The sequence below is a fragment of the Schistocerca piceifrons genome, chromosome 6 (assembly GCF_021461385.2).
Source record: "Schistocerca piceifrons isolate TAMUIC-IGC-003096 chromosome 6, iqSchPice1.1, whole genome shotgun sequence".
NCBI classification, from domain to species: domain Eukaryota; kingdom Metazoa; phylum Arthropoda; class Insecta; order Orthoptera; family Acrididae; genus Schistocerca; species Schistocerca piceifrons.
In genome coordinates, this window is record NC_060143.1 from 472,122,973 (window position 1) to 472,129,853 (window position 6,881).

A 6,881-nucleotide genomic window follows, 5' to 3' on the forward strand; every position below is an offset into this window, starting at 1 on the left:
GCAGATTTCCGTTGGAAGCGCTAACAGTACCCACGGAGGTAGTGGTCACAGTTCCATTATTTTCGGCTAATACGTAGTAAATTGACCTAAACTAAAAAATATACTAATTCATATCGGTGATACTAGAATCCAGCGGGAGTATGAACCTATTCTACACTTTAGTGAACGTGTCATAATATATTATAATTAACGTTATTTTACGTGTCAAGTATGTTTCTATCCAATTTTAACATTAATTACTCGCTTCGGCGGTACATATACTGAAATTGAAAAGATACAGAGAAGATACAGAGAAGATACAGAGAAGATTATCATGGCCCCTGCGCAAGGATGAAACGCAAAATCGTGAAGCGTTCCACATTTTTGTCGGAGGCAGGCAACGGCAAACCACTTCCGCTAGGACCTAGCCTAGTCGGCGGTGCGGGTCTCTCGCACCGTACCCTACGCTCCTCGCAGTATGGAACATCATCATCATCAACTTATAAATGGCTCTACACGCGAAATAAAGGTGTATCTCACAAAATTACAATCGTACGTAACATATCTCGACCCAGGCTGTATCTCTTCAGCACTATTTCATAAATCAGAGTATCAAAAATTACCGACGGCTTATGCAGACAATGAAACGAAAGACGTTCAGTGCTTACCTCGACAGATAACAAGAGCCTTCACTGGCAACGCAAACAGGATTCGTCAGTAAGCTCACGACCCGTTCAGTATTTGCCTCAGACTGTCGCCAGGCAACGATACACCTCGCCTCCCGTCATCTCTCATTGTTGAAGACTTCGCTCTGCCCCGAAGCTTAGTGGAGGGTACGGGACGCATCCATCACAAGAGATGACAGCATTCTAGCATGTCTAACCTGACTGACTGCTGTTGTGGTCAAGAACGACAGTGAAATAGGTAATTTGCTACCAGCATCTGTACGACGTCCGTAGCAGAAGCCCGCAGTGTAGCTTAAGTGGTTCTGTGTTTGAGAACAGATGTTCTTATCTGGATGGAGATCAAACCAAAAGTCTTCAGCATCACCTACTTGAGGAGGGAGGAGGAGGAGATTAGTGTTTAACGTCCCGTCGACAACGAGGTCATTAGAGACGGAGCGCAAGCTCGGGTGAGGGAAGGATGGGGAAGGAAATCGGCCGTGCCCTTTCAAAGGAACCATCCCGGCATTTGCCTGAAGCGATTTAGGGAAATCACGGAAAACCTAAATCAGGATGGCCGGAGACGGGATTGAACCGTCGTCCTCCCGAATGCGAGTCCAGTGTGCTAACCACTGCGCCACCTCGCTCGGTGCATCACCTACTTGAACAACTGGCAATGTGTACGTTCTAAGTGTGGTGCGGATGGAGAGGTGAAGCCTATCTCCTCTTTGGTACGACAGTAGAACTATATCTTTTGCCTTGTATAGAATTTCTTAAGCACTGCCCCAACCTGTTTTCTGGTACATCATACCAATGTAACGACTTTCTATGCTATGTCATTTTCATATTGAGCTAGGGGAAAACGGCGGTACGAGCACTAATCTCTCGTACCTTACTGTCACGACACGTACGTGAGACCCTCTATTGGTAGCGTAATGGTCGCACATTCATATTCGAATACGGGTTTTCGAAATTTACCCAACATGCTTTCGCGACATCTACGTCGCCTTTTTTCAAGAGATCCCCGTTTAAGTTCTCTAGGAATTTCTAGTGTAATTTCGCATGGGCTACACCTAGCTGTAATAAAATTCTAACACTACTTCACTGTTGTTGCCTAGCCTACTTGATAAAGATTCAAAATATTTGAATGATATTCCAGAATTGGTCATGGTAGCTTCTCGTATACGATATCCTTTATAGATGTACTGTATCTTCTCAGAACCCTTCCAATAAAACTAAGTTTTCCATTTGCCCATCGAATTAGTGATCTTACATCATTATCGCATTTCATATCATTAATTGGCATCATCCCTAAGTGCTTATGTAGAGTCATGCGCTCGACATGTTGATCAGCAATCTTGAAATGATATATTATGCGGTCTTTATGAGTGTTGTTTTTGTGGAAGATTCTGTTTCTAGAAAAACATCATTTATTGTAGAGATTACACGTAACACAGAAGATACCTGGTTTTAGTTTGAGTAAGACACAAGAAATTTTAATTAAGAAAATGAGTCCTGGAGTGTAGCGACAGCTTCTTCTTCAAGGCACATTATAACACTACAATTATCCCACTATCTGTATTACAGTTTGTGGTCAGTATTATTACCAGCACAATTCTACTAGTACAGTTACTACAGTGACGGTGTCTTAACATTCGGAAGTATAAAATAAAATTCAAAGATTTGAAAACGTAAACAAATACTCATTAAAGTACAAAAAATATAGAAAGGTGTGGGCTAAGTTACTGAAAGAGAAAATTTGTACCAGAAATCGGAAAACTTCGAGCCCGTCGTCACTTAGAACTGATATCTTTTTCTATACTTAAAAGTTTTCATTAATTGTGTTATAAATTACTCGTAATCTAATGTTAATTACACAGATTTTGTACTATTTTATTTGTTGTTGTTAGGTTCTGTTGTATCACATTCATCTTTTGACCTTGTATGGATAATTACATTGATGTCTGAATGACACATTCACTTTCTGTAACTGTTGTTTCATTCGATTCATTGTCAGTGTCTGTGTCTGTTTCGTGCGACGTGTTTTGTTGTGCTTGTGTTGCGTTTTGCAATGTTCTTAAGTATGGTCTATTTCGCCTGTAAGCTTCATGAAGGGTTTGAGAAACATCATCTGCTAGTCTGTTCACGATGTGTCATTTGTTCTGATCTCTTATTGTGTTTCCTAGGTCTCGTTTATATTCAGTCTTAGGTGTGTTTCTGTGTTGCAGTGGAGAACCACATATTCAACAGTGCCATATTCACCACATTCACAATGTCAGTTTCTTTTAGACCTACACGATGAAGATTGGCAGCATATGGGCCATGCCACGTCAGGAAATGGGTTGTTCCTTTTGTGGTATCAATGTATTTCAGTCTTATGCATTCTCGTATATTATCGAAAAACGAGTAGAGACGCCATCCCCTGTCTGTCTGATCGCATTCCTCCTGCTATCTCTGAGTCCACCATATGTTAAGCTATATTCGATCTGTTATGTTGCGTCCATTTATGTCTTGTGTTTCTTGTCGTCTACCTTTCTTTAACCAGTATGTCGCTGCTCGGTAACGAATAGTGGTATCAACGGAGCACAAACTCATGACCACACTCAGTGCCCCTATGAATAGTGTTCTAAACGCTCCACTTATTCTGATGAGCACGCTCCTTTGTCCGCGTCTTACAATGTTTTTATAGGTTGGCAGCCTGAGGCATTGAGCCATGAAGCTCGCAGCGTTTCTCTGGCTTCTCAACAGATATCCCTCCGTTGTGGTTGGACCTACGGTACGGCTATTTGTATCGCTGAGGCACGCAAGCCTCCCCACCATCGGCAAGGTCCATGGTTCATGGGGGGCATTTTCACTACCCTCATTATTAGTTAACTCTACATTTCCAGAGAAATGATTCATGGATACTTCAGAATTTTCAATATGATTATTGATTATTAAATTTGCTACTCGGTATTCATCACCAAAGTTTGAGTTTGCAATTTCGTTTGGGTTACTTGTGACTACATTTGAAATATCACCGAACCCATATCTAGCTTACTTGCCATTTTACTAGTATTTGACCCACCGGATCGCCCCTACAACAGTGAGATTGAACTCCTTCCCTACTTCTAAGACCGTATTTCACTTCCTTTACCCAGACATATTACCAAAACTAACGTTCCATTTACAAATCTTAGACTTCTATAGGCAAGCGCAACACTTAGACTATTTGTTTTCCTCGACGTACAGCTGCTGATTCGTGGCCGAGCGGTTCTAGGCGCTTCAGTCTGGAACCGCGCGACCGCTACGGTCGCAGGTTCAAATCCTGCCTCGGGCATGGATGTGTGTGATGTCCTTAGGTTAGTTAGGTTGAAGTAGTTCTAAGTTCTAGGGGACTGATGACCTCAGATGTTAAGTCCCATAGTGCTCAGAGCCATTTGAACCATTTTGAACAGCTGCTGATTCTCGTAGCTGTGGGCTGCACCGCCGGCTGCAGCTCCGCTTTTGTTGTGTGCTGAAGCTGGTCTGGCACTTCAAACAAGCCGTGAAGACTGCTAACTGCACCGACCGCCGCCGCACCTGCTGTCTTTGGCTCTGCACGCTGCGCCGTCTCGTAGCATTAAAGCCTGGTTTACACGACGACATTGGGTTGCGCCACTCGTTGCATCGAATGAGTTGCACGCAGATGGATCCGTATTTGACTGTAGACACGGCGACAACAGTATACACTTCAGTTTCGTCGTTTTGTGGATCCCTGAGTCGTGTCTGAAATGAAAGTTTTGGCAGCTGCACTTCGCACGAGTTGTGATGGAGTTAAAGCTTGTTGCGTGGAATCGCTGCATAAAAAAAAAAAATAGAAACATGTTTCGATTCGTGACTGTATGAAAAAAAGACGTCAGCTCGGTTGCTCAGCATCCTTTCTCAAATAATTTGTAATGGATGACCGAAGAAATTCTTTTAATTATCTTAGAATGTCACCACAACTGTTCAAGTTTCTTCTAAATAGAGTTTATTATAGGTACTGTAATGCATGAAGCACTGTCGCCAAAACTTAAATTACACATCACATTGAGTGCATTACAATCGCAAACACTCAGCATGCTATAAGATGCAGATTTAGTTGGTTATGACGCTTTTCCATTAACACCAATTATTATTAACATTAACAGTAATAATTATTAACAGTAACAGCAGTAATTATTCGAAACAGGCCGCATTAAGAAGACAATATTTTGCAAACTGCTCTCTTGAAGTTAGATCTGTACAGTGGCAATATTTCACAATTCAAACCTATGTGAATGGGGAGCACTGTTGCTACGTTTTAAATAGATGGACATTGAATAAAAACTGCAGCTTCTTGATTTGTCTAGCCTTGCCACCTGTTAACAACATTCCTTAAAAAAAAAAAAAAGAAATGAGTCGGCCTACTCGAACGATGGGATTTTAGTCTTGTAGACAAGAGCATTTCCACAGCTACAATTAAATTTGGTTGTATTTTTCTTAATTCAGTTGTGTATGTGCTTCTAATTCAATAAATTTTGCCCTGCAGCTCAGATATTGTCACACTATCCGTGTTCTGATCGCACGTGAAGGTCTCAGGAGCAGCAATATATTGCTTATTTTTGTAATCAGCATCATTGAAATCCCACACCTACGCAAAGCAGAGATATCCAAAATGCGAACATTATTCTCCGTTCCTCACTGCACATTTCAGTTTGTCTACACTCTACGACCACACATAACATCAAAGCTCATGCAACTAGTATCGCCAAAGTTGGAACACGCCGAAAGTGTTTAGTTTCACCGACGAGTTGCGCAAACGCGCGGCGGGCATGCGCAGTGGCCGGTAGCGCAGTTGCCTGCAACCTAGTGTCGTCGTGTAAATTAGGCTTAAGAATCTTGAAGTGATGTGTAATAACGTGATCCCATGGACCGCACAAGCAACGTTAACTTTTATTCCCGTTGCACTTCCGCACTTCCCATTCCTACAATATACCGATACTACTTTCATGGTCACAAAAAACTTGATTTCGCGGCATCAGCTATTACAGTCCAACAAATGATCAAAACCAGCACAAACACATTTCCAAGCCTAAGTATTACAGTTCTTATGCAGCACTCTGGCCCTTTACAGTTCACATGTATCACAGTTCTGTCCGCCTCCGGTAGCTGAGTCGTGCCGGGACGGTAGCTCAGCGTGTTCGGTGAGGTAGCCAGTGGCCCCCTGTAATAAAAAATCTGAGTAAAGGAATCAACAATCGACTTGAGCGGCTGTCATGTGACGTCCGCCAAGACCACACGGAACGACCTATAGCGAACAAAACTAAGTTTAAAAAAATAAAAAAAAAGTGGTAAGCGCGACAGAATTTCAAGCCTAAGGACCCAGGTTCGATTCCCGGATGGGGTCGGAGATTTTCTCCGCTCAGGGACTGGGTGATGTGTTGTCCTAATCATCGTCATTTCATCCCCATCGACGCGCAAGTCACCGAAGTGGCGACAAATCGAAAGGCCTGCACCGGACGAACGGTCTGCCCGACGGGAGGCCCTAGTCACACGACACCACAGTTCTTACACATTTCGCTGGTCGGTTATAGTTCACAGTTCTCGCTAATAAAATTTAGCGTCGTAATTCCAAAGCACTTCGAATTCAAAGATCATCCCCGCAAGGGATGCCATTTACGGCAAGTTCAAAAAGAGAAGCGGAAGAGAGAGATATATCTGTTTCTCTCTTGCGCTTCTTATATCATATGAGAAGCGGAAGACAGAAATATATATATATATATATATATATATATATATATATATATATATATATATTTCTTCCGCTTCTCATATATATATGTGTGTGTAGGTGTGCGTATGATAAACTCCTTCTCTCGAAAATTTCTCTCCTTCATGCCTCCTCTGTGTTACCACAGATGACGTGTCACTGACCTCATTTGTACTAAGATTGCAGTACACGTGAGATGCCTTTATGCTTCCATCGCCCCGAGTGGAATGCATAAGTTCTAATACATGTTCTCGAAGCTGTAGTCTTCTACAGTTGTCGCCTGCGCAGAAAACAGCACGTCGGTCGTGGATCCGTTATCTTGAGGCCGTAAGAAACTCTTAGCGATGGATATATATTCTGTGAATAATGAAATTTCCAATTAGTTTGTTTATATGGGGGTGCCACTCGCTTTTTATTGTCAGAACATGAGAACCTGCTCAATTACATTCCATCTTAGAGTCACAAATAATTTCCTTTCTTCAACAAAA

At 42.2% G+C, this 6,881-nt stretch overlaps 1 pseudogene; it reads left to right on the forward strand.

Annotated features, from left to right (window-relative positions):
* The first annotated feature begins 236 nt into the window (after positions 1-236).
* On the forward strand, positions 237-365 carry LOC124803837 (annotated as a pseudogene).
* The last annotated feature ends 6,516 nt before the right edge of the window (positions 366-6,881 follow it).